The sequence below is a fragment of the Apus apus genome, chromosome 1 (assembly GCF_020740795.1).
Source record: "Apus apus isolate bApuApu2 chromosome 1, bApuApu2.pri.cur, whole genome shotgun sequence".
In the NCBI taxonomy this organism is placed as follows: Eukaryota; Metazoa; Chordata; class Aves; order Apodiformes; family Apodidae; genus Apus; species Apus apus.
The window spans coordinates 114,231,781-114,257,284 of record NC_067282.1 but is presented as its reverse complement, the minus strand read 5'-3'; the positions used below and the strand labels follow the sequence as shown (position 1 = coordinate 114,257,284).

At 40.8% G+C, this 25,504-nt stretch overlaps 1 protein-coding gene across 4 annotated transcripts in view; it reads left to right on the top strand.

Moving 5' to 3' along the window:
- The window catches only part of FRMPD4 (FERM and PDZ domain containing 4), a 314,233-nt gene that overhangs the window by 202,090 nt on the left and 86,639 nt on the right, over positions 1-25,504 (top strand). The window contains exon 1 of one of the 4 annotated variants that reach the window (XM_051608840.1): positions 1,589-1,617. The exons of the other annotated variants lie outside the window; for them this stretch is intronic. The gene's annotated coding sequence lies outside the window, so the exon portion shown is untranslated. Of the gene's footprint in view, positions 1-1,588; positions 1,618-25,504 lie in introns of those variants that run through there. 4 annotated transcript variants of the gene reach the window in all.

Sequence of the window (25,504 nt, the reverse complement as noted above, 5' to 3'; positions counted from 1 at the left end):
TCATAACTTTTTTGTTGTCCTTATTTGGCTTAGCAACTATGCTGAAATATGAAATTTGTGAATGTGAGCTTTTGACCCAAGCATAAGATATAGGTAATGTGTTTTGTGTTCTTTGGTTGCTAGTGCAGCTCACAACAATCTAAATTCTCAAAGCATGCACAGTGCAATATTTATTTGCAATACAGCAATGCCATTATATTCTTCTATACTCAAATATTTACCTAAATTTTCTTTAGTAGTCTTCATCTTACTCTTTCAGTGTTTGCAGTGCTTAGAAGAAGAAACTCAGTCACATTTTCTGAAAGGTGGAGTTCCTCTGTCTTGCTTGCATCCTGTCTGGCCTGCGTGGTCCTCCTTGTATGTCCAGTCCTCACTGATGGCTGGCCATGTGGAATGACAGAATATAATAATCAATGATATTAATGACATATCAATCAAGCATCCTCCTTATTAAGGGTCGCTAATTTATACCAGATGCCAAACTGAGAGTCACAGTCTAATCAGTTTACTTCAAAATGAATAAGCATGAAAGAGGATCAGACTGTTCAGCTTTTATTTATTTATTTATTTTGTCTTGATATGTCTAACCTTCATGTGTTCTGCAGGTTTGACACACCTATTGGTATTTTAGTCCTTTCTCAGAATATTTTTCTGGGGTTTGCTCTGTTTGAAGTTTCTGAAAATAATAAAAGTATAGGAAGCATAGTGAAAGCCTTGATTGTTGTTACGGTGTTGTTCGTCTTTCTGAGTTTTGAAAGGACTGCTGTTATTTGTACCTTAAGACTATCTTAGTACATAAGGCCGTAATGAAAGTTTGAATCCACAGGAGGCACCTTCTGCCCTGAAGATATATGATGCTGTGTAGCACTTTACTGAATCATTACATTCCTTCATCCCTAAGTACAGAAACAATTTTGACTTAATTCACTGGAGGATTTATGTGGCATTCACAAAAAATAAGAGCAGCCCCACTGCTGCTGCTCCATCCTCCCTCAGCGGCATGAGAGCACTTCTGCAGGGTGTTAAAAAGAGGGTTCATTTCCTTTTCCTTCCAATTCAGGTTAGGGATATGAATGAAAGCAGTCTGTATACCCAGATAACGCCTCAAGCCAGAGGCTGACTGCTGTGTGCCTCTTCGGGCATCTCCACTCCCAGGTGGGATGCCAAAAGAACAGGCAGTGGAATCGCACTCTCTGGCCCACTTATTCCTGCATCCCTAAAAGGGACATCCAATGAGATTGAATGGCAGGCAGTTTAACAATGATAAAAATAGTACAGCCTATATAATTAGCAAATATAACACTCAGCTACAGGTCACAGTAAAGCCTAAAATGCTTCATACTATTCAAATGTACATTTGCAATGTACTATTGTAACAAGTCTCCCATCGTTAAATTACATAGGATTTAAAAAGAAATAAAAAATTAGAGCAGATATAAATTCTTATGTTTCAGACAAGCGGGTGAGTCAGCTGCTGACTGCCTGGGGCTAGAACGAAACTTCCTGTATTAATCAGGTTATTCTATAATTACAAGGTTTCTTGCACCTTCCTCTGAAGCGGGTACTGAGTGCTGTCAGAGAAAGAATACTGGACCAGGTGGACAACAGGTCTGATTGGTATGGTGATTCTTGGTTTTTCTCTTCTTTTTTCTCTCTTTTTTTTTTTTTTTTATTATTTTTTTGATTCCCGTGTCACTAGTAAGGACTGTTGGTATTAATATTGTGCTATTAGAGTGCTAGTAAGCTCCTTTCAGACTTCATATACATCTGCTTTCTGTTTCTAAGGGTTTGACCTGCTCAAGGACAGGATCGTACGATGGAAGGGGGAGTGGGGCTAGAATATATGAGCAGCAGGGACGCACAAACACAAGTGACTAAAGCAAACCTGAATAATCAGAAAGGAGAAGGAAAATTATATATCGGTGTGCTCATGTCAGAAGTATGCCTAGACACAACTCAGGCATGTGATGAAAAAGAAAGTATTGCTAAATCATCTCAGCTCCTGAAAAGAGAGAGTGATTTAGCAGTTGTCCTTCCTTCACAGAGAACTGTTGCTCTAGCCATAAATATCGCAGGCATAAATACGACAGACAAAATGGTGTTAATATGGACTGGGATAAATCATTGTTATAATGGAGAGAATAATAGCAAGGAGATGCTGGTTTGTGGGGTTATTTTATATTAACTAGGGCATGGAAAAATTGAGAATTCATTGCATTGAAAGGCAGCTGTACCTAAGCCAGTTGGTGTGCAGTAACTCAGGAGCTAGCCACGGGAGTATGGCTGCTTCCCTGTCTGCTGGCTTGCCCCTCTGAGTCCTCTCTGGACACATGTGCAACCATCACGTGCCAAACCAAGAAGATTCCTTGTACTGGAAAGGTGAGGGCTGTTATACAACAAGGTGTGAATGTGAATGAGACTACTCAGAAGAAGCTTTTCCTCAGTCATTAGCCTCAGGTTACCTGGATGTGATTGTACCTAAGTGGACCTCTGCTACAGTAAAGTCAGTGTTTCTGATCTAGTCCCCAGTGTTTTCTCTAAACACAAACTGGATGGGGACGCTATGAAATTCAGAGAAGCATTGCATCCTGAAAACTGTTATTCTTGTGTATTTGAAAGAGAATTAGAAAGCAGAATCAAACTTCAGGAGCAGAACCTGTATAGAAAAAAAAAAATCAAAGCGTCCTAACCCAGGGTCACAACATACAGAAGTTAGAAGGTGAAATCCTTATTACTGTTGGATTTCCCATGCTTCTGGGTAGATGTTTCATATGGTAAAACAGCATCTCATCTGTGCATTACAGCATGAAAATGAATCTGTAGAAGCACTGCTTTGATAAACCAGGCTACCCTTCTCGGAAGCGTAAAACAAATTAATTCTTGTAAACAGTTTGCATGGAAACTATAGCCCCAGTCAGACTCTGCTTTTTCAGACATCTCTCTTGTAAAACAGAGTGCAGTCCCTACAGAATTGGGATGAAATGCATCAAGTTCTAGTTCTGCAAAGCCATGCAGGTGGTTTGGAGTATCGTGGTGGTTTGTAACAACTGGTGTAACAGCTGGGTTATAGAGCAGAAAAAAGGGTGAGAATTATCAGTGTATTGCTGCTGTTTAAATAGCACAGTTGAAGTACACCAGTTCATCGTGGTCTATGTACCAAATTTAAAACAAGGCACCTGATATGTTGTGCCAGGAAATACCATCTTGATGGTACATTTCCAGCAGTCATTCATGTACTAAGGAACTGCATGCTGAGGTATATGAAGCCAGCACTGAAGAAGTTGTATTTATCCTTTTGGCTTCATTTCTGTCATATTCATATATTTACATTTTTCTATAAAGGAAATAAGTGGAAGCCTACTGTAAAAGGTTCTTCTCTGGTTTATTATTGTAGAACAGCAAGGTAATTTGTTTTAGAAAGACAAGATGATGCTACCAATGAAAGCTTACAGAATTTTAATTCTCATTTAGGTTTTAATTGTCCTTCTTACAATAAAATACTACTTAATTATACTCAAAATGCTCAGCTCCCAAATGTAATGCTAAAAATCCTCGTATTATGTATAGGATTAAGGTGAAGAAGTAGTTTAACTGAACTCAAATTAATCTAGTCACTGACAACAATATGACTCACTGCAATATTTTGAAAGCCATTTAGCTAGAGTTCGCTAGGATCCTGTGCCATTCCACAGAAAAACTTCAATTTAAAATAAACCAATCAAACTGGGTAGCTGCACAATTAAATATCACCATGGTAACAGGGATTAAGCACACAATGTAAAGACCTGCTGACAGTGCAGAGATTATTTCAAGTTTCTTACTCTTCCAGCAGTAGCCAAATGAATTTACATTTTCTGTATCAAACACTGGGAGATGTAAAATGAAAGAGATTTAAGTCCTTGTGTGGCATCTTGGGACTTCAGAGAATATTTTCCTGACAGGAAGTAATTAGCTGAATTACAAATAGGAACTGAACAGACAGATAACTATAACTGTTTACTCATGGGCTTTATTTAGCATTTTGTAATTAAAACCTGGCGAGGCATATTATTTGGGATACAAATAACATGGAAAAACTGTTGCACAGTTTAACAAATTTAACAGTATAATAATGCCATTTTGCTTTTAATTTTTAAATGAAATTTCTGATGCCCTTTTTTTTTTTTGTAATGAGAAAGGTGATTATTTGCAGCTCTGCTATAAAGTAACATTTCTGATGTGTAATATGCATATGAAGGTATAGTGCAGATAGGCGCACTGATATTCTGTGAAGTCACGGGCTGATGCATCAATCCTAACCCAATCCTGCTTGTGTCTAGCTGTGTTCCTAGCTTTTTTGAGTGTGTGTATTTATGAAAAATACTGGAGTCGCAAATCTGCTGTCACGTGGAGCTTTCAGCTTTTAGTGATGTGGTTTAAGATTGGTTTGTTTTTCTTTTTTTCAGATTGACTTCTTGATTCGGTTGTAGGAGAGCTATTGCAGTCAACATGGTAGGGTCACTTACTGCTGTATAAAGCTGAAATGCCTCATTTGAATTGTGAGCCTTAGTTTCTAGCTATGGTTTATCAGCAAGTGTTCAGTGTAGTCAAGTAGGGGTGTTGTACTCATTGGCTCTTCTGTCCAAGAAATGCCTGCTGATAATTTTTGGCTGTGCTGATTTTTCCATGAGATCAAACTTGTGAGGACATCTTCTGTCACTCTTTTCTGTCAGCCTCTGAGAACTGGAAGTGATCTATCTTCAGTGTGTGAACAATCTCCAACTGTTCATCCTGTATTAGGCAGATGTAGGCTCTGTCATGCCTCTACTTTCTCAATATGCCATCAGTCTTTTGAGCTCACAAGATGTTGCTGAGATTAAGGTGGATGCTTCCCATCCGTGCTGGTAGTTACTGGTCTGAGGCTGGTTTGGGGATCATGCTGTTTTCCTTCTTTGTGGTAGAATGGGCTTTCAACCCTTGCAGAGCAGATCTGATGTTTGGAGAATGTCCTAAGAGACCTGGTGCTAAATGGGCCCTCAACTGCACCTTTTCTGTGAGAATCAAAACTTGCCAAACCTGCCAGACTGCATTTTGATGTCTGGTTTTGATTATGAGAGTCGATACTGTCTTTGATATATTTGGCTCCCTATTAATTTCAAGCATGAGCTTAGGTCTCTGTGTGTAAACAGACAGGGTTTTTAGTTCTGCCTTTATGGAAAGATGTTGATTCAATTTTACTAGTTGTCTGGCGTCAATTTTTGTTGACTTTAAGTTAAAATGTCTTTCCTGGCTCCTTGAGATGCAGTTTTGTTTTTTGCATCTTGGGATGAAAAGCCTTTGTGATAAATAGTGCAGTTATATGCAAAATCATTGCATCTGGTGAGTTCCTGAAGGAGGTGATTAACACCAAGCACATACTGTAGATATGAGTGGGGAAAGTATCTGTTTAAGTAGCACTCTTTTTTCTTAGAAAAATGCAGAACCCTGTTAAAACTTAGCTCCTGGTGTAAGTATCCAGCAAATGCAGAAAGAAGAAGTAGTGAAGTATTGATGAAGCATAATGTAAAACTGGAAAGTCAGGGATATAAGGGAGAAGTTTCTTTAGAAACAGTGTATGAGATACAGGTGGCAGTTTCTTAGCAGTGCTGTGTTAGATAGTAATGTCCCTGGGCTTGATCAGGTGGGAACACTACAGTTTTATCTGGAGCCGAAGGAGATACTTTCTGCATTTCTTCCTGCTTGGAATGCCTTTTTCACTGTTTTTTTTTTGCTGCTGTTTTTCTTGTTTTTGTTTAATCCAGCTAGTGCCTTGAGCTGGACAGCAGAGCCTAGGCAAAAAGCTGTCCTGATAAAAGATGTTTTGTTTTGGGCCACAAGGGACTGATTCTGGCAGCTCATAGTAATGACATTTAGGGATTTTGTTGCATGATTCCTGGTGCCAGCATCCTATTAAAATTCATGTTCCACCATTTAAACAGTATACTAGGGAACAGTGTGCTAGTGGTCTACCTTTGAAAAGGAAACTATAAAAAAGATTAGCTCAGCATTGGTTTTGTGCACTGAAAAGTCGCAAATGCCAGTCAGAATTTTTTTTTAATTAAAATATAGATATATAAAAAATAGGGATTTCCACACCTTCAGGCCAGGATTGTGGGTAGGTCTTGGAAAGGACTTGATTCCCCAGAGAGTCACACTGTGACTGGCCAGAAGTTTCCAAAAGGCATCAAACAATGCCCAGTCAGAGGAATCCAAATATCTGCATCCTCAAACTCTGTTTAAAAACAGTCCTGTTACTTTCCCAACTAGAATTAATTAAAGCAAGTGCAAACTAATGGGCAGATCATAGGACCAGCTGCTTTCGTGGCATGAGCCTTCAGGAATACAGTTCCTGAAGGAGGAACCCTATCACCTGAGCATAATGTGTAATAGCTGCACAGCTGCTTTTTCAGCCCTGCCTCTGTGACTTGCATAGGCAATCGAGCCCTGTGCCGAAAGCACTGTTAGGAAGAGTGGCAGGACAAGGCTTTCTGGAGAGCTGCTCATAGTAGGAGGCTTGGTTGGGTTGGCTGTTTCCTTTGCCATAAGCTGCTTCTTTGGCAAGCTATATTCAGAGTCAGACAGCATTTCCCTGACATCCTTAGAGACACAGGATGTCATGTCTCCGCTCAGGATCTGGCAGCCTAAAACAAGTTAGGCAGGTAGCACTTAGCTGACTGTTACTGTTATTTTGCTATTTAATTTTGTGGTCAAATTCAAAGAATTGACCAGCTACACCTCTGGTCAAGTTTGCTTAAAAAATCATGGGTGTGGTGGTTGTTTTTTTGTTGTTTCTTTATTTTCATGCTACAGGAGCACATGAAGTCTGTCATATGAAACTGAAATCCTCGTGTGCTTGCTGATTATATTTTAATCAGCAAATGCTAGAAAGACATTGACCTTATTCTCATTTTTGATTGCAATGCTGAAGTGTGTGTAAGATTAAATGAATTTTTCAAGGAGGGATTTACTGCCACCCTTTCCTCCCCAAATCTGTGTCAAAACTTTGAGAATTGCATGCTAATTTTTTCATAACTGCCATTCAGTGGCAAATTAAAAAGTTAAGCAGTAGACATGTTGGCAGTCATAATGATGTTTTCATGTAAATATTAATGATAGAAAAGTGATTTTCTGTACAGGCTTCAGCTGGATTTACGTAGAATACAGCACAGCTTGTGCTACATGAAAGAGAAACCAGTGGGCAGTCCCTACTGAGCTTTTAAGTTACTTGGACTGCCTGCTAGCATAAAGCTCAGCATGGACTATCTGAAAATTTATTTGGCTTCTCAAGCAGATTTTACAACTTAGGTTGATCACTCTGCTGCAACATCTAAGATGCTACTGGCATCTGACTTTGCTATTTAAATATTACTTTGTTATATCTGTACAAGACAGCAGGTGCAGGTGGTCTAATGGCTGCATTATAGATAAGCTATGAATTTCGGTAAATTAAAAATTCTATGGTTTACTGGATGTAGATGAGACTAGGGGAGATTGTCAGGCAAGAAACTCAGAGGGAAAGGAAAGAGAAGCTGAGAAACCTGGGAATGTTTCATTCTTTATGGAAGTATCAGCTTGAAGATTCAGCATGATAGCATAGGGTTGTGTGTGAGTATTGAGATAGGTTGAAAGGACTGATCCACACAGAAAGATTCTTGCAAAGCAGGAACTGGAGGACTGAAGTGATATTTGCACAAATTCAGCCTGAATACCTCCTTAAAATAAGCTGTTAGAATACCTTGCAAGTGGGTCTTTGTCTATATATAAAGGCTAAGCAAGGGAGGAATGGGGGATTCTGTATAGAGAAAATACATGAATACCACAGTAGAGGAGTAATAACAACATTTTCCAGTGGTCTAGAAGTGTGTGTTCAAAATGGCTGAGGAGAGGAATCTTGATTTATGAGCTGAATTGCTGAGGGACATTCAATTGTTGTCATTTGAGTATGTCAATGGTGAATGCCGTTGTAGAAATGGGGAAGTATTACTAATTGTGGCTGGACGAGTTTCAGAGGTGTGATTCAAAGTGTACGTATGTATAAATACTGTTAGGAATACTAGAGAAAGGGGAAAATAATTATATGATGGAAGACTAAAATACACAGATATATATGGCAAAACAAAATCAAGAGGGAATAAACACCAGGGAGAAACGAGAGCTGCTTAAAAAAAAATAAAAAGAAAGAAAATGTGGCAAAGAACTAAAGGTACTAAATGTGTAGATTGCAAGGGAGAAAACCCTTAAACATTAGAGTGATGGAGTTAATTCCCAGGCTATCAGTTGTAGTGCTGGATTGAATAATCCAAAATGGGTTTATGCTGGTCATTCGTTAATATTTAAAGGAAGTTACATGATACAGTGTAAAATAGCAAGGGATTGGAGCTGATTGCAAACCAGATCCCTTCCATTGCTATTTTGCTGTGAGTCAAGTGGCACTTTACTTGTTTCTGCAGCATGTAGATCATGAAATCTGAGCAACACATTTGCAAACCAGACTTTAATTCACTCCATGCCCTTGGAACCTTTTGCAGATATTAATGAAACACATTTAATTATCTGTTAGACAACTTACTCAAGGCAATTTACATTACCACATAAAAAAGTGGAATAAAGATCAGTGTTTTTAGTAAGCGTGTGGTTAATAAAATACTTAAATAAAATGGTATTCAGAGAGATGATACAATTTGACTGGGCTTTTAGATAACATTATAAATGCTCTTTTCTACATGCTGACACAAAATGATGAATTATAAGTCTATTTTAAAAAATGCTTTTGTTGAAAGATAGGACAGGAAATATTTTTCCTTAAGTGTTTATACATAGTATCAACACAATGTTTTTTTGAAAAATAGACATTATCATCAATCTTAGTAAAGTGAAAAGCACTGAAGTGGGCTGCAAATATAAGGAGAAGTTCAATGAATCAGCAATATTTCTTGCTGGCAGTTTTGATTTTTATGGTGTTATCTGATAATAACCAGGATGAGTTATTAATTTCATCAGGATATGTTGGCTGTACCCTTCTTCCCACATATACAAAAAAGTAATTGCTAGGATGTGATGTAATTTTTTTTAAGAGCCATCAAGGGAATCCAGTTGCTCATGCATACTTCTGCATAACTAGGGTAAATAAGTTAAATTATATAAGGCTGTGACATTTTTGAGTGACTGGACTTTTAGTGCCAATAATATAAATGGTAGTGCTTTAGAAATGTCCTAGTTTGACAGCTCTCCAGGGACTCAAACAACAATTTTAATTCATCTGGCACGTATATGGTCCAAGTTGCCAAAGCCTTAGTAGTTGAGGCACCTTGTGTAATAATAAAGTTATTTCTTCTAATGTTATATGTTACTTTACACAGGTTGTTGGTTTTGGTGGTTTTGTTTGTTTTAAAGACTGACTTCTATTTTTAACATTAAATATCAATAGCATACTTTTCTTGGCAGTTATAGACAAGAGCTTCCTTGAATAGTCCCATCAACAACTCAGGATGCAGCAGCACAGGCCCTGCAGTTTCTATTGCAACTATCCAAGGACGAGCTGCACTTAGAGAACATTTTGAAAAAGCATAGATGTAAAGTTCTGTCAAATGAGTAATGGCATTGGAGCAACTCAACAAGTTATGTATGGTCAGCATGTTCTGATGTATATTTTACATGATGCACCAGACCTCCTTTCTAACTGGGCCAGTGTCTTCTTTCTCTCCTTATTCTAATGTATAGAATACTAATGCTCGTTATGAGTTCTCTAACCTTTTCATTCTTATCACACACACACACACATATATATATATATAAAATATGTTAGTGTTTCCATTAAAGCAGCACAACTGAAATAATGCTACTTGAATGTAGAAGATGCTTTAGGAGAGGACAAGTCGGTGGCTCTCTAGACCAAAGGGGGTTCCTCCCATCCCAGTCTGATAGCACCAGGCTGCTGCAGTTCCCCATCCCCAGGTCCAGCTCACAGGGATGCTAAGCGTGCAGTCCCCACGCATGCTCATGAGACCACACACACACCCCCTGTACAGACACAGCCAACCACCTGAGCCATGCGTGCAGAAGATCAGCATCTTTGAAGGCACCATATCATTGTAAACAGTGCTCACAGAGATGTGAACAGTACAAATGGCCAGATCCTGCTCTTATGCATCAGCAAATCAGGCTTGAAGCTTGCTATCAGATCACACAGACACATGCACATAGTCCATATGTATACACAAGTAGGTGTCCAATAGCTGATTCACACCTATGGTCTCCACCATAGCAGATTCTTAGTTCCTGGTCTCTCAGGCCCAGACTGATGCTCTCTCTGGCAGCTGAGTCACAGACCTATCCTACCTGCCACCTGGTCTGAATGGAAGGTTGCTAATCTTGGTCTTTCTCTCTCACACATACATACTTTTGTGCACAGTGTAGAAACACACTCACACAGAAAAGAATTAGGATTAGAGTTTAATCAGAAGATAAGAGAGGCTGGTGATCAGGTGAAGGGCCTGGCTGGGCAAACGTGCTGGCCACTAGCTTGCCACTGTACAGTCAGTCCCTTGGATTCCCTCTTTCCTCCATTGTTCCACACTTGTTCTTCCCCATCTACCTATATCCCTGTTTTTATCCACCCTCATTTCTTTCCAATTAAACAGCACAACTCTCACTACTTTTTGCCATTGGCTCCACTTCTGTAACATCTGTACCTGAATCTGGTGGTTTTGACACTGTCACCTAGGTCCCGTCAGCCTTTACATAGGAAGATACAGTGCCCTTGACACTGTTGGCCTTGTGAGTCCAGCTCCCCAAGGGCTGACAGGTATCTCTTCCAATACAGTCATCCTTCACATGGCTCCCCTATCTCATGAAACCCGGACAGCCCCCCACTATGCTCTCTGTAATTTTTGGTACGTCTCACTCTCCTGTGTGTTGCAGCCACCTGTTTCTCTTGACATGCCCACTAGTTTTTCATTATCAATTACCTGAACCTCAATCTCTCTGCCCATAAAAAATAAATAAATAAATAGAAAGTGATCCATTATGAAAACAAAGTTACTGGGTTTACTGCATAGTCCCAGGAGGTGTCAATTCCAAATTCTGTCATAAACATCATAGAATCACAGAACGGTTTGGGTTGGAAGGGGCCTTAAAGATCATTTAGTTCCAACCCCCCTGCATGGGCAGGGATACCTCCCACTAAATCAGGTTGCTCAAAGCCCCATCCAGCTTGCCTTTGAACACTTCCAGGCATGGGGGGGCATCCACAGCTCCTCTGGGAAACCTGTTCCAGTGCTTCACCATCCCAACAGTAAAGAATTTCTTCCTAATGTCTAACCTAAATTTCCCCTCTTCCAGTTTAATACCATTACCCCTCATCCTATCACTACACACCCTGGTAAAAAGTCCCTTCCCAGTTTTCCTGTAGCCCCTTCAGGTACTGTAAGGCCACTATAAGGTCTCCCTGGAGCCTTCTCTTCTCCAGGCTGAACAGCCCCAACTCTCTCAGCCTGTCTTCACAGGAGAGGTGCTCCAGCCATCTGATCATTTTTGTGGCCCTTCTCTGGACTCACTCCGGGAGTTCCATGTCATTCCTGTGTTGAGGGTTCCAGAACTGGACACAGTACTCCAGATGGGGTCTCATGAGAGCAGAGCAGAGGGGGAGAATCAGCTCCCTTGACCTGCTGGCCACGCTTCTTTTGATGCAGCCCAGGACATGGCTGGCTTTCTGGGCTGCAAGTGCACATTGCCGGCTCATTATGAGCTTTTCATCAACCAATGCCCCCAGCTTCTTCCCCTCAAGGCTGCTCTCAATCCATTCTCCACCCAACCTGTATCAAAGCCTGGGGGGAAAAAGTTGGCACAATATGTTTTGAGTTAGAGGAAAGGTTTTGGTTGTATTTTTCAGTGATGTTCAGATTCTAATTTTACATTATTGCTATTGTATTTGAATCCCTTCTAACAGTACTTCAGGAACTGTAATATTTTTATTTTTATGTGTTCTCTCTCCAGCAAATGGGGATTGCTGTCTAAGCCAGACAATGTAGATTATAAAAAATATATTATGCATGTTAAAATCTCAGAAAAAAACAGAATGAAATTACCAGGCTGAGCTTGGGTTCATTCTCTCTACTAGGGCTGCTTAATACTTTTCATCTACAGACCCTTTTTAGCTGTTTGTAACTTTACCATATTTTTTTGACTGAGCTGAAAGTTTTCTGTTCCTCTTGCTTTTCTGAGGCCTAATTGGTATTTTGAAAAGCACCATCCCTTTTCTGGAAATACAGAAGTCGTTTTGCTAAAGATCATTACAAAGCTTGGTTCCTCGTTTTTCAGTTAGGTGTTTGAAAGGTGACCCACACATCCACTTTCAGTCAGGCATGAAATTTCTGATGTTTCTGTCAAATTCTCCCATGCCTTCTGAAAATTTTAGAAATTGCCATATTGAGTACAATGCAGAAACTGAAATATCCAAAAGAGAATCCATGCAGCATGTCCAAAAATTGCATGGCTAAATAGAAGTGTGCCAGTAGTGTCTGCTGGGCATCAGAATGGAGACCTGATGAGGAAGCTAGGGAAGCGTAGGGGCAAAGCAATTTCAGGAGGAAATGGTGTGATTGGCAGTACTTGGATTACCAGAGAACAAGACAGTCATTAGGAAACAGGAGAGGAGGAGTATTAGGTGGAGAAGAATTGATCTGACAAAGAGTTGGGGTGTGGAAAGATGGAGGGCAGTGGAAATAACAAATGACGTGATTTTTTTTTAAACACAGTGGCACTGACTTATGGTCTGGTTATGACGTGATAATCCTTGCTAGAGGTCTGCAGAATTTCTTTGCTTAAACATTGGTCTGGACACTGTCTGGTTTTATTATAAATTATTTGCTTATAAAGTCTCTGTGTCTTTCAAATAGATAGGAGCATTAGGTCTGCAAAAGGAATGTTAGTATTTTATCTTTTCAAATGCTCAAAACATGTAGCCATGTGTTATAAGCAGATATAGAGTCTATGTTATTAAAACATTATGAGAGTTCAGGAATGGCATGAGATGAGCTAAATATTGCAGTTCTTGGTAACTGAATCAAAATTTATCTTATAAAATGATATTATTTAGTTATCCTGAAATGTGACTGCTAGTGGTTAGTTCTAAAGTATTAATTCCATGCTGTGTTGCTACCTTTCATAGAGGTGTTATTAATATTTTAATTATGTATACAGTACCACTGGCAATATGAGGCCACAAGCTGAATACAGGACTACAGCTCTCCTGCACAGACTATGTTTGTGTTGTATGTTACTATAGATCTTTAATTATAATTGTATAAAATCTGTTGTTGAACTTAGACATCAGTCACCATCACAGCAAATAAAGAACCAGATTCTCTGCCATAAGTCAGCTTAGCTTCATTAATGTCAGCAGAGTCCCACTGATTTACACCAACAGAGATGACACAAAAGCACTTGTTATATTTTACTGCCTCTCCTATGAGTTGTAGTATTGCAGTGTTTCATGACTCCTAGAATAACAGTTAAATTTTTTCCCCATCTTTTCCTCTCAGTGCTTTTATTGTTTTGTCAGCCACTTGGGCTTGAAAATATCCTTCCCTGGTTTAAGTATAGAAAAGGGTTTGGTACTGTGATGTTTATCCATGCTATAGCATAGCTATATCTGAGGCATTTTAATTTTTACTTTTTAATCAGAGGAAATACATGTTTTGGGTATTTGTGAATTGTGAGCTGGCTGCCTGTAGCCTTTCTGGCTTTATTCTGCAATCAACCACACATAAATGTTTATGGATGTGAATGGCTGTCCAGCCAGCCCCATGGCAGAACCCAAACCACAAATAATTGAGCACATCCTTTGCTTAATTAGGCCTCCTGAGTTCATTCTGGGAACCCTGATGCACTTCTCTTAGCTTCTCTTACAGGCTCATTTTGGTGGATTGAGGTCTCAGTTGTGACTCATGAAGAAAAGAGACCTGGTCAAAAACCAGGGATCTGCCTGCACTGCAGTCACGGCAGTAGTTGCTGTGAATCCTGTGGTCAGCGTATCCCAGTCAGCCTTAAATGAGCTGGCTCAGGTACCAGCACAAATCTTGCTATGGCAGCACCAAGCTGAGGCTGATGTGGAGCTGGGCAGATTAAGCCTGTGCTGTGCTCTGCAATGCAGCAGCTGGGTTTCTCATGGCACCCGAGTACACTGGCTGAAAATTGTATAGGTTTCAGGCTTCTCACAGCTCAGCACTCAGGTCTTCACTTTTATAGATAGTTGTCCTTAATAATGGATTCAGATTTTTAGCCTGACCTATCCTCTGATGGAAATGCTTTCTAGGGATATAGTAGTCTCTTCTGCATGGGAGAGTCTCATATATTTTGTTACAGTTAGTAGCTATATTCTGTGAATAATTGTTTTTTCAGCTTGGTTGCTGTTTTGGATCAAATAATATAACATATATTACTTTATCTTCGCTTCCTGGTTGTTCCCTAACTGGAACAAAAAGTGCTCCAAAATTCACTTTCTTCTACACAAAATATCTAAATTGACAAAACTGTCTGAAGATGGGAAAGTGCATTTGCTTTTCAAAGTGATTCATGCCTTCATGTTGGCCGGTTTTGTTCTCTGCCTGGTGACGATTCCTGTTTCCCACAGAAGATCACCCAGCACTCAGTACTCCTGATCATGATCATACTGTTTCATGTTGCATAAAGATGAATGAAATGCTGAAGCAGAGGTGGGACCAAGTATAACAGTTGTCAGATGAGTCATTTGGCCTTGCTTCAGCTTGCCTGTGGCTCATGTTTTGATAAGACTTAACTGATGGACTTTACAATACAGCCTTATGCTAAGCAAGTAACAATTGGTTGTCCTTCTGTACTGTGAAAGCTTACTTGATGCCTGGACCCTGGGAAGCTGAGGAAAAAGGTAAGGGTTTTTTTCCAGTCCCTTAAAACTGCTTCTCCTGGGCTGGGGTGAGTCCACTCTGAGCCCCAGGCTCCTTTCTCCTCTGGTGGTCTTGAGTTTTTAGCTCCTTTCCTGCTAATACTCAGGAAGACACTTTACCAAGATCAAAATCTGTACCAAAAATCACAGGAGATAAAGAAGAACTGACTCATTGCTTTCCAGGACTTTGGATTTATTGCAGAACTGAGGGCATGTATCTCATTTGTCTTCTCTTTTTTACTCTCCTATGGGGAATATTAGGAGGCAGTGAGCAGCTGCATAACTTTTTATGGATACTGATATATCAAGAAAAAACAGTGTTGTTCACATGTAGCTAATGTGAAAATGCAGTAGTATCTGTTCTGATCTCTACAAAAACCTTCGTTGCTACATAATAAACCCTTGGTCTTCATCATAGTGCTTTGAATGTTCTTTTTGGAGATTAAATAATTATTTTTCAATTCAGTGAAGTGAAAAAAACCCCACCTTTTTGATTGAAGGCAAGAGAAGAGTTTGAAATTATTTTAAAAAATTATAATAATGAACTACCTTAAACCAGATCTTTTTGTGCGGGAGGAACAGCATACTTAGCAGGATCACAACCCTGGAATTCAGCAGGGCCAACCTTGGCCTCTTCAAGCAATTATTAGGGGAAATCCCATGGGACAGGTACTAGATGGTAAAGAGGCTCAAGATAGTTGGTCAACATTCAAGGACCACTTTTCTCAAGCTCAGGATGAGAGCATCCCGATGGGTAGGAAATCAAGTAAGGGAGGTAGGAGACCTACATGGTTAAACAAGGAACTGCTGGGCAAACTCAAGTGGAAAAAGAGAATCTATGGATCATGGAAGGAGGGGCTGGCCACTTGGGAGGAATATAGGACAGTTGTCAGAGGATGTAGGGAGGCAATTAGGAAAGCTAAGGCCTCCCTGGAACTAAACCTTGCTAGGGAGGTCAAAGACAATAGAAAGGGCTTCTTCGAATATATTGCAGATAGAACTAACACTAGAGGCAATATAGGCCCCCTGCTGAATGAGGTGGGTGCCCTGGTGACAGAGGATATAAAGAAGGCAGAGGTACTGAATGCCTTCTTTGCCTCTGTTTTTACTGCTGCAGACTCTCCCCAGTACCTTCAGATCCCTGAAGCCCCAGAGCAAGTCAGGATAAGGAGGAGTTTGCTTTGGTTGATGAGTTAATTCAATTAAGTAGTTTAAGCAATCTGGACACCCATAAATCAATGGGTCCAGAGGGAACACACCCGCAGGTCCTGAGGGAACTGGTGGAGGTCATTGCTAGGCCACTCTCCATCATCTTTGGTAAGTCATGGGCAACAGGACAGGTGTCTGAGGACTGGAGGAAAGCAGATGTCGCTCCAGTCTACAAGAAGGGCAAGAAGGAGGACCCAGGTAACTGTAGACCGGTCAGCGTCACCATCCCTGGAAAGGTGATGGAACAACTTGTTCTTGGCACTATCTCTAGGCATATCAAGGATCAGGGGGTCATTAAGAGCAGTCAACATGGTTTTACCAAGGGGTAGTCATATTTGACCAACCTTATAGCCTTCTATGAGGAAGTAGCTAGGTGGATAGATGATGGTAGGGCAGTAGATGTGTTTTATCTTGATTTCAGTAAAGCATTTGACACCCGTCTCCCATAGTATCCTCATAGATAAGCTAAGGAAGTGTGCTCTTGATGATCAGGTAGTGAGGTGGATCATGAACTGCTTAAAAGGAAGAAGTCAGAGAGTTGTGGTCAATGGGACAGAATCTAGTTGGAGGACTGTGACTAGTGGAGTCCCTCAGGGGTCACTACTGGGACCAGTGATGTTCAGTACTTTCATCAAGGAGCTGGATGAGGGAACAGAGTGTGCCCTCAGCAAGTTTGCTGATGATACTAAACTGGGAGGAGTGGCTGACACACCAAAAGGCTGTGCTGCCATTCAGCGAGACCTGGACAGGCTGGAGAGTTGGGTGGGGAGAGACTTGATTGAATTCACCAAGGGCAAGTGTAGAGTCTTGCATCTGGGGAGGAACAAACCCATGTAGCAGTACAGGTTGGGGGCTGACCTGCTGGAGAGCAGTTTAGGAGAAAGAGACCTGGGTGTCCAGGTGGACAGGAGGGTGACCATGAGCCAGCAATGTGCCCTCGTGGCCAAGAAGGCCAATGGCATCCTGGGGTGCATTAGAAAGGGTGTGGTTAGTAGGTCAAGAGAGGTTCTCCTCCCCCTCTATTCTGCCTTGATGAGGCTGCATCTGGAATATTGTGTCCAGTTCTGGGCCCCTCAGTTCCAGAAGGACAGGGAACTGCTTGAAAGAGTCCAGCACAGAGCCACAAAGATGATGAAGGGAGTGGAACATCTCCCTTATAAGGAAAGGCTGAGGGAGGTGGGTCTCTTCAGCTTGGAGAAGAGGAGACTGAGGGGCAACCTCATTAATGTTTATAAATATGTAAAGGGAGAGTGTCTGAAGGACAGAACCAGGTTCTTCTCAGTGATGAGAGATTATAGGAAAAGAGGCAACAGGTGCAAGCTGGAGCATAGGAGGTTCCACGTAAAATCAGAAAAAAACTTCTTTACTGTGAGAGTGACAGAGCACTGGACCAGGCTGCCCAGAGAGGTTATGGAGTCTCTTTCTCTGGAGACTTTCAAAACTCGCCTGGACATGCTCCTGTGTCTGGCAGGGGGGTTGGTCTAGATGATCTTTTGAGGTCCCTTCCAACCCCTAAGATTCTGTGATTCTGTGACCATAAATGTTCTACTAAGTTGCATTAAAATATGTAGTTTTAAAATTCTTTTTAATTGCTTATAATTCAGTGATGTATTCCACATATACCCCCAAACATTTTTCTCAGAATGAATGTTGTATAAGTCTTTTTTTACCACAAACACTGTTTTGTTTCTTCACTTTTCACACGTGATAAGGTTTTTTTTAAGTTACCATTAATTTTGCATGTGTTCTATAAAGTCTTAAAGAGGGTGGTTCAGGTCTTGTGAAAGTATTTAGTGTCTATCCTAAGAAGCACTGATCCCTAGACATCTGAAAAATCTTGACCTGTGGTCAAGCATCTCTTAATCAAGGTAAACATAAATAATAATAGTTATTATTTTTTCTTGGTTTGAGTCCAGTTATACATTAATGGCTAAATGGCTTACACACGCTCTTTATGTTTTGTTGCCAGCATCATGTCTGTCCTAAGAAGATACAGTGTTTGGGAAATGAAGTCATATATCCCATATCTGGTTTATGTTCATATACGTACATATGCATGTGTACAAAGGATGTGGCCGTTCTCTGAGGCAGTAAACTATAAAACTTACTACAAAAACTTGTTTGGCCTCTAAGGAGCAGCAGCACTTTGCTCATGCACTGTCTTGTATTTAAACTCTATTATGTGGCTTGTTCAGTTCCATGTATTTTATGAAAGTTCTCTGGGCTGTGTTATTTGGTATGTATGAGTAATTCAAGCTTTTTAAAAAATGTGTATCTAAGGTTAGAGATGAAAACATTATTAGATACTCTAATGCTTTGCATTTGCAGCAAGACTGTATTAAGAAATAAAGAGTAGATTTTTTTGTTTGTTTGTTTAACCTCAGGACTTTTATTATCCAACACCTGTGAGCAGAAGCATGAATCCTCTGTTTTCATTATAGGTTGCTCAAAGGCATTTGACAGAACAGCAGAGAGTGTTATTTATCTGCTTGTTCTCATTCTTAGCAGATACACAGTAAAGCCTTATAGGAAAAAGTAATCGGTCAGGGTTATAAATTGGTCATTTTTGAGTTTGGTATGGAACAGATTTTTGTAATACTAGCTTTGGGTTTTGCATAGGAAAAAAATACATCTTTGTAATGCTTACCTGTGCATCTAAGTAAGACTGAAAGTAAAACTTCACTGCTCAGACCAGAAGACCACCCAACCCATATGCTTGCACCACCTCCAAACAAGTAGCTAGCAGCAAACGCTTAGGAGTCGAAGAAAACTTGGCTGGCTAACCTGGTAATAACACTTTGAAGTAGAAAAAATGGGGGAGATTCCTCAACCATCGAAGTGGTGGACGTGGCAGGCATACCAAGGGCCTCGGGGGATGGGAACAGGAAGGCCCTCGTGATCAACAACGCAAAGCTGAAGTAGAATCGGCTGAAGTGTAGGCACATAAAAAGGAAGTGCCTGCAGGACAGTCCTTATGGGGAAACAACATGCTTGGGTGCCTCTCTGAAATGCCTCACACACTAGTTCCCACAGCATGGGAAACAAACAGGAGGAACGTGTGTGTATGTGTGTGCAGTTACAGGGTTATAACCTGACTGGTGTCACAGAGGTGTGTTGGGTTAGCTCACACAGCTGGAGTGCTGCAGTGAAGGGATCCAGGCTCTTTGGGAAGGACAGGCTGGAAATGCAAGGAAAGGGAGTTGTCCTGTGTCTGAAACAAGAGCTGGGAAGCAAGGAGCTCTGCCGTGAGGATGTAGTTATGACCCAGCTCAGAGCCTGTGAGTCAGAACTGACAGGTATACCAACCAGGATGATACTATAGCGAGTGTCTGCTGTAAGTCACCTCATTAAGAAGAAATAGCTGAGATCTTCAGACAACTGGAATTAGCTTCAGATTTACACACAGTGCTCCTCACAGGGGACGTGAACCACCTTGATACCTCCTGGTGTGCAACTTGAAGCAACAGTTTTGTGGCACGAGTGATCAGGGAGGAGATGCTTTGCTGGCTGTTATACAAACAAACAAACAAAGGCCAATTGAGGAAGTTCAGAAAGGACTGCACTTGACTGCAGTGACCATGAGGTGGTGGAGTTGAGGAGCCTGAAGAGAGGGAGCAGAGCAAGAAACAGGATCACAGCCTGCCTTCAGGAAGGCAGTTTCTCATAACATCCTCACAGACAAGCGAATGAAGTAAGGGTTAAGTAAGTGAGGTGGATGGAAAAATGGCTGAATGGCTAAGCCCAGTGTGTTGTGATCAGTGGCACAAATTCAGTTAGAGGCCAGTCGCTAGTGTGGTACCTCTGGGCTCAATACTGAGTCCAGTGTTGTAAAACATCTGGATTCATTACCTGGAGGATGAGGCAGAGTGCACTCTCAGCAAGTTTCCAGAAGAGAAAAAAAACTAGGAGGAGCAGTTGCTACACTAGTTGGGTGTGATGCTATATGGAAGGATCTTGACATTTCCCTGGAGAAGTGAGGAGACAGAAACCTCATGACTTTCGAGAAGGAAAAATGCAAGGTCCTGCATGTGGGAAGGAACCACACTATGCACCTGTATAGACTGGGAGCTGAGGAGCTGGAAGCTGTTTGGCAGAACAGGGCCTGGGGATCCTGCTGGACACCAAGCTGACAATAAGCCAGAAGGTGCTCTCATGTCAAAAGTGACCAACACCATCTGAGGCTACATTATAAAGAATATTGCCAGCAGGTTGAGGGAGGTAAATCTTACTTTCTGCTCAGCCATGGTGAGGCCACATCCAGAACACGGGGTCCAGTTCAGGACTCCCCAGTAGAAACAGAGACATGGACTTACCAGAGTGAGTCCAGTGCAGGACCATTTGCCATTTGCAAAGATGACTGTGAGATTGTCACATGAGAGAGATGTGTCTCTTTAGCCTGGATAAGAGAAGGCTCTCAGAGGGATCTTACCAATGTGTATAAATACCTGATGGGAGGAACTGAAGAAGAACAGCCCAGGCAGGAAAAGAGGAGTTGGGCACAAATTAGAGCACATCGAATTACATCCAAACACAAGAAGACTTTTTCTGTGAGGGTGGTCAAACATTGGAAGAAATTGCATAGAGGGGTTGTGAAGTCTTCATCCTTAGAGGTATTCAAAACTCAGCTGGACACTGCCCTGGACAACCCTGCTATATGTGACCCAGCTTGAGAAGGAGGTTGGACTAGATGATCTTAAAAAGTCATTTCCAGCTTAATTTCCTCTGTGATTCTGTAACTTCCCTGATACATCTTCCCATCATCTAGCAGTTTTAGTGTGAGGCTTCCTGTGCAGAAGTTGTGTTTAGAGGATGTGCTTGTATTTTGACCAGAAATTGATTGACTGATGTTAGATGTATTTAAAGGGTCATGTCTATAGAACTTTCTACATAGGATACTTCTACTAATGTTGCATGTAGAATGAGACATAGGATTATGAAAGACTTAACATCCCAAAACTTCTGTTATCGAAGGTTTTATTACTGTTATCAAGTAATTTGCACTGAAGCTGCTGCAAACTTTCTCAACAACATCCTGTTGCTTTAGAAACTGTTGAGTTGGAGGCCCCTGTAAATTGATGTGTACTGCATGATGTTTCCAAGGACAAGAACTTGATGGGGCCATAAAGCCAAATTGTCACAATGGTCCTCGACATGCTTATTTTGCATGTACCTCTGAACACTTTCCCAAATAAACTCGGGCCACACGTTGGTTTTGGCATGAGCTCACAAGGCTATTTTGGACATGGCACCTACTGTTACGGAGGCTAAGAGTAAAATTACAGTGAGAACTACAGTGCAGCAATAACGTTGACACAGGCTGTTCTGTGCTGCTTGCTCTCAATGCTAGAGAACAGCCTCTGGCATAATTAATTCATTAGTATTGCCATAGTGACAGAAATGTTCTGAGGCCAATATTGCTTGCATATGGTTCGGAAGTACGTAACAGGGAGCTGGGGGATACTGAGAGTCTTTTACGACATTTCCAGAACAAGACTGGTCATCTGTTGAAAAATACCTGGGGAACGAAAAACTGAGATTCTGTCTTAGTTAAACTCCACTTTCAGTTTTCACTATGTATGAATACCCATTTTTGTCAGTAATCCAGCTGACTGAAGCTAGTTTTTGCCAAAGGAGAGCTTCTATTTCCTAGAGAACCCATGTTAAAGAAATTGTTTCCTTTCAAGGCTTGATAAAGGATACTTTAAACAAATGCTGTCTAAACTTGAAAAGGTGCAATCAGTTGTCAATTAACCTTCCAAAATGTGTGACATGCAATGTTAATACCCATCTGCTTTTGAGGCTTTGCATTGGTCAAAAATTGCATTGCAGCCTACAGCCATCTCAAAGGTGATGCCTGTCAATGGCAAGCTTTGGTGGTTGGGAGCAACAGCCCTGACAGGGGCAGGTATACTTAAAGGAGAGATTTATTATCTGAATGACAGAGAGACAGTAAATGGGCTGGTTCTCAACCTTGATTTATGTGCCGTTGTATCTTGCTTGGCATTTTACTGTTATAATGAATTATTCCTTTGAAGTTGTTTAGACCTTAGAAATTCCTTCAAGATACACAGGCATGTGTTGTCTCTGTAATTACTCTTATGATTTGTTAGTTATACCACACTTCTGATAAACTTCAGCAAGTTAGCAGCAATTTTCCAGGGAAATTAAGCCATGTCATTGAGGCAGAAAATGCCTTCTGGTTCCCTATCAATTGTGTTAAAGATGAGAACCAAAAATATTGTCTGCTTTCAATTTTTGTGAGCAGGGTTGTGGAATTTCATACTTTTGGTACAGGAAAATAACACAAAAATTGTAGCACCAGAGGTTGCAAAGCAAAGGGGTGTAGAAGCTTCATCCATCCAGAAGCTTCAAAGGAGTGTATAAAAAGCTTCATCTGCTTTCCAGGTATGATTTATCATGACCGGTAGCTGATTTACTGAACAGACCAGCCAGGCAATGCTTTCCATCTGATATGTTCTGGTATTTATGGTTTAATTTAATCTGATCTAAGATAAGGCAGGATAAGCCTATATCCAGTATATTATCCAGTATCCAGAACATTAAAAACAGTGAGTCAGAAAAGCCTTCCCTGAGAAACAGTGAATAAATTTGTGCTGGTAGTGTTTTTCTAACTGTGGTGGGTCTACAAATAGAAGTAAGGCAGTCCTTTTTAACAGAGGTAGTATCTTGTACCAGGATGACAGAGGTAGTTTGGAAAAACAAAACAAAACAAAAACCATCCTTTTAGGCAACAAGATCTTCTGGTACTTTTCCCACTACATAAACTGCTCTAATAATTTATTATCAGGCAAAGTGATACTCAGTGTATTTTTTTGTGCCTCGAAGCTTATCTATTTTTATTTACTGCCATTCTTGTAAAAGATACCGTACTGGCCTAAATAAACAGGGACAATATAGCCTTGATGTGAAGCAGCAGGCATTCCAGTATACCTGCAGCTTGGTTAGAGGGTGATGAACAGGCGATGTCATTCTTTATAGAGCATCCCTAAAGAGGTTTGTTCAGAAGGATCTGAGCATTCCCCAGAAGCACATTAGGCAATAGCTGCTGGACTTCGGGTCTGTCTTCCTTTGTACTTTCTCAGGGAACAGGCACACCCCAGCAGCGTGTCTTTGTGGTTGCCACTGGTGCAGTTAAGCTTTGCTGCTGGAGCTGACTGGACTAGGAACCTATTTTGCTGGACTATATTCAGATAGACACAAAAATAATTGTAGAGGTTTCCACCAGTAGAAGACAGAGGCGAGTCAGAAGCTGCCTGTCTTACAGCTTCTCCTCAGTGGATGTGCATCCCCACAACTTGAGGCCCAAGCTTCTAGTAACTGAGTTCTCAGACCTAATTGGAAAAGACCCTGAGAGCTTGCTGCTAGAGCCAAGGACATCAAACACCTGCCACACCAGAATTACTGCTGAGGTGTGGAGCACACCATGCACTGTGGGTTCAAACTTGGCTCTATATGCAATGTGTGCTGTACCTAGGCCTTCAAACTGGTGGAGGCAGCCCTCATGGGAGCTTTCTACCTCTTAATGTCCTGGACAGCTGAATTTAAAAACTGGTATTGTGATCTGAACTCATCCAGATGAGTTGGTTCCCTTTATTCCACTGCAATACAGTCTGATGGTGGTGTAATTGAGAAATGTGAAAGTTTGTATGGAACAGAAGATGATGAAGGTATCATGTTGGATCTTAATTTTCTGTCTATAGCCTTTGTGGATACCATGACATAAGTCTTCACTTTATTCTTCTAAGACTGTAAATAATATGGAATGAAGGCTATTTTGTTTCCTGAGATCAGGTCATTTGTCTGTGATTTCACTATTTTGGCACAGAAACGTGAACTGCAACACTTGCTTGTATCAAAGTTGAGCTTTCAGAGTCTAGTCCAAAATTAGGAAGGGCATCAAGCCTTGTTTCTTTCTGATTCAAGCACACAATGTACTTAAAAAGATTATTAGTACGCAAAAAACTCAAATATGACTTTTTTTAAATGGAGAGTTAAATTGAATGGAAAACAGTACGTTACCATATTTGGTAAATACTGCCTCTGTTGCTTTGTGCTCAGCCCACCAGCATAATCCATATGATACGGTAATTATACAAGATGAGCTTTATTAGAGAACTCAGATTTATATGATGGATCTCCTTGCTTTCTAGACTCATCTGCTTTCAAGTTTCTTCTGACTGATCATTAGCTATTCCCATATCTGTAACTACTGAAGAATTCTGGTTTTATGTTTTAAAGGACATGTCTTTCTGGCTCAAAACCCAGCCATTTTATTTCTTCAGTTTCACAGTTTTTATAGTACAGTCTGTCATCCAATTTAATATTTATCAGTAGTAATAACTGACTGCCAGGGTATTTTCAACATTAATTCTGAGCGTCTGTGCACTGGGTAGTCCTGCATTCAGAATTACTAAGCAGACCATGCAGGCAGACACTTTGGCTGTAACTTGTTTGCTCATTTATATACAGAAGAATGGAGATGAATAGCTAATTTTGCTGCAGAGGGTTGTCTGCTCTGAATCCCAAACACTCCATATTTTGTAACTCCAAGAGCTCGATCAACTGTTGTACTAGCCTTCCACTGGTAGAAGGGATTAATTGTTCCAAACTTTCTTTTCATTTTCCTCCCCATCACAACAACTCCCCCCCTAATGTTCAGTAAAAGAGAATCTGAAAAATGTTTTAGAAAGCAAATTAAATACTTCCAGTATGACCAATTTAAATATCTCCTAATTATTACACTGGATGTGTAGACTTACATGAAGTATTCCAAAAAGGAAAGCAAAGGCAAAGGAGGACAAGCACCAGCAGAGAACCTGGGTGTACAGATTTTCCCAACCGGATTGTACAGATTGTTTTGGTATAAGGGATTGGTTTGACCCTAAACAGCACATAAAATGCAGGTTTATGCTCTGCTGTTAAATATGAAAGTTGTCTTGCAGCTTCAATTTTACAAAAGCTGTGCAAAACGGAAATTAAACCCAATCTGCTGATTGCCTGTAGTTGCAGCTATGAGGAGATCTAAGAGGAAAAGGCAGGTTTTGTTCTTCAGAAAGCATTCAGTGTGTGCTCATCTTTCATTTCATCTAGCAACATGTATGCAGCTTAAAGGTTGGATTAATGATGGCTTTTCCTCCAAGGATCTATACTCTACTGTAGAAGCTTTCCCAAGAAGCACAGCCATTGTAGACACAGGAAAAGAGGAAGCCAGTGGCTGTATGCTGGGATCTATACAAGCAGCTGTACCTGGGCTTGTGTGCTGGAGTGATTAGATCCCTTTAAGCGTAGGAGTTAATGGTGAGCTTAAAATGCCTCACATACATTTGAGTTGGA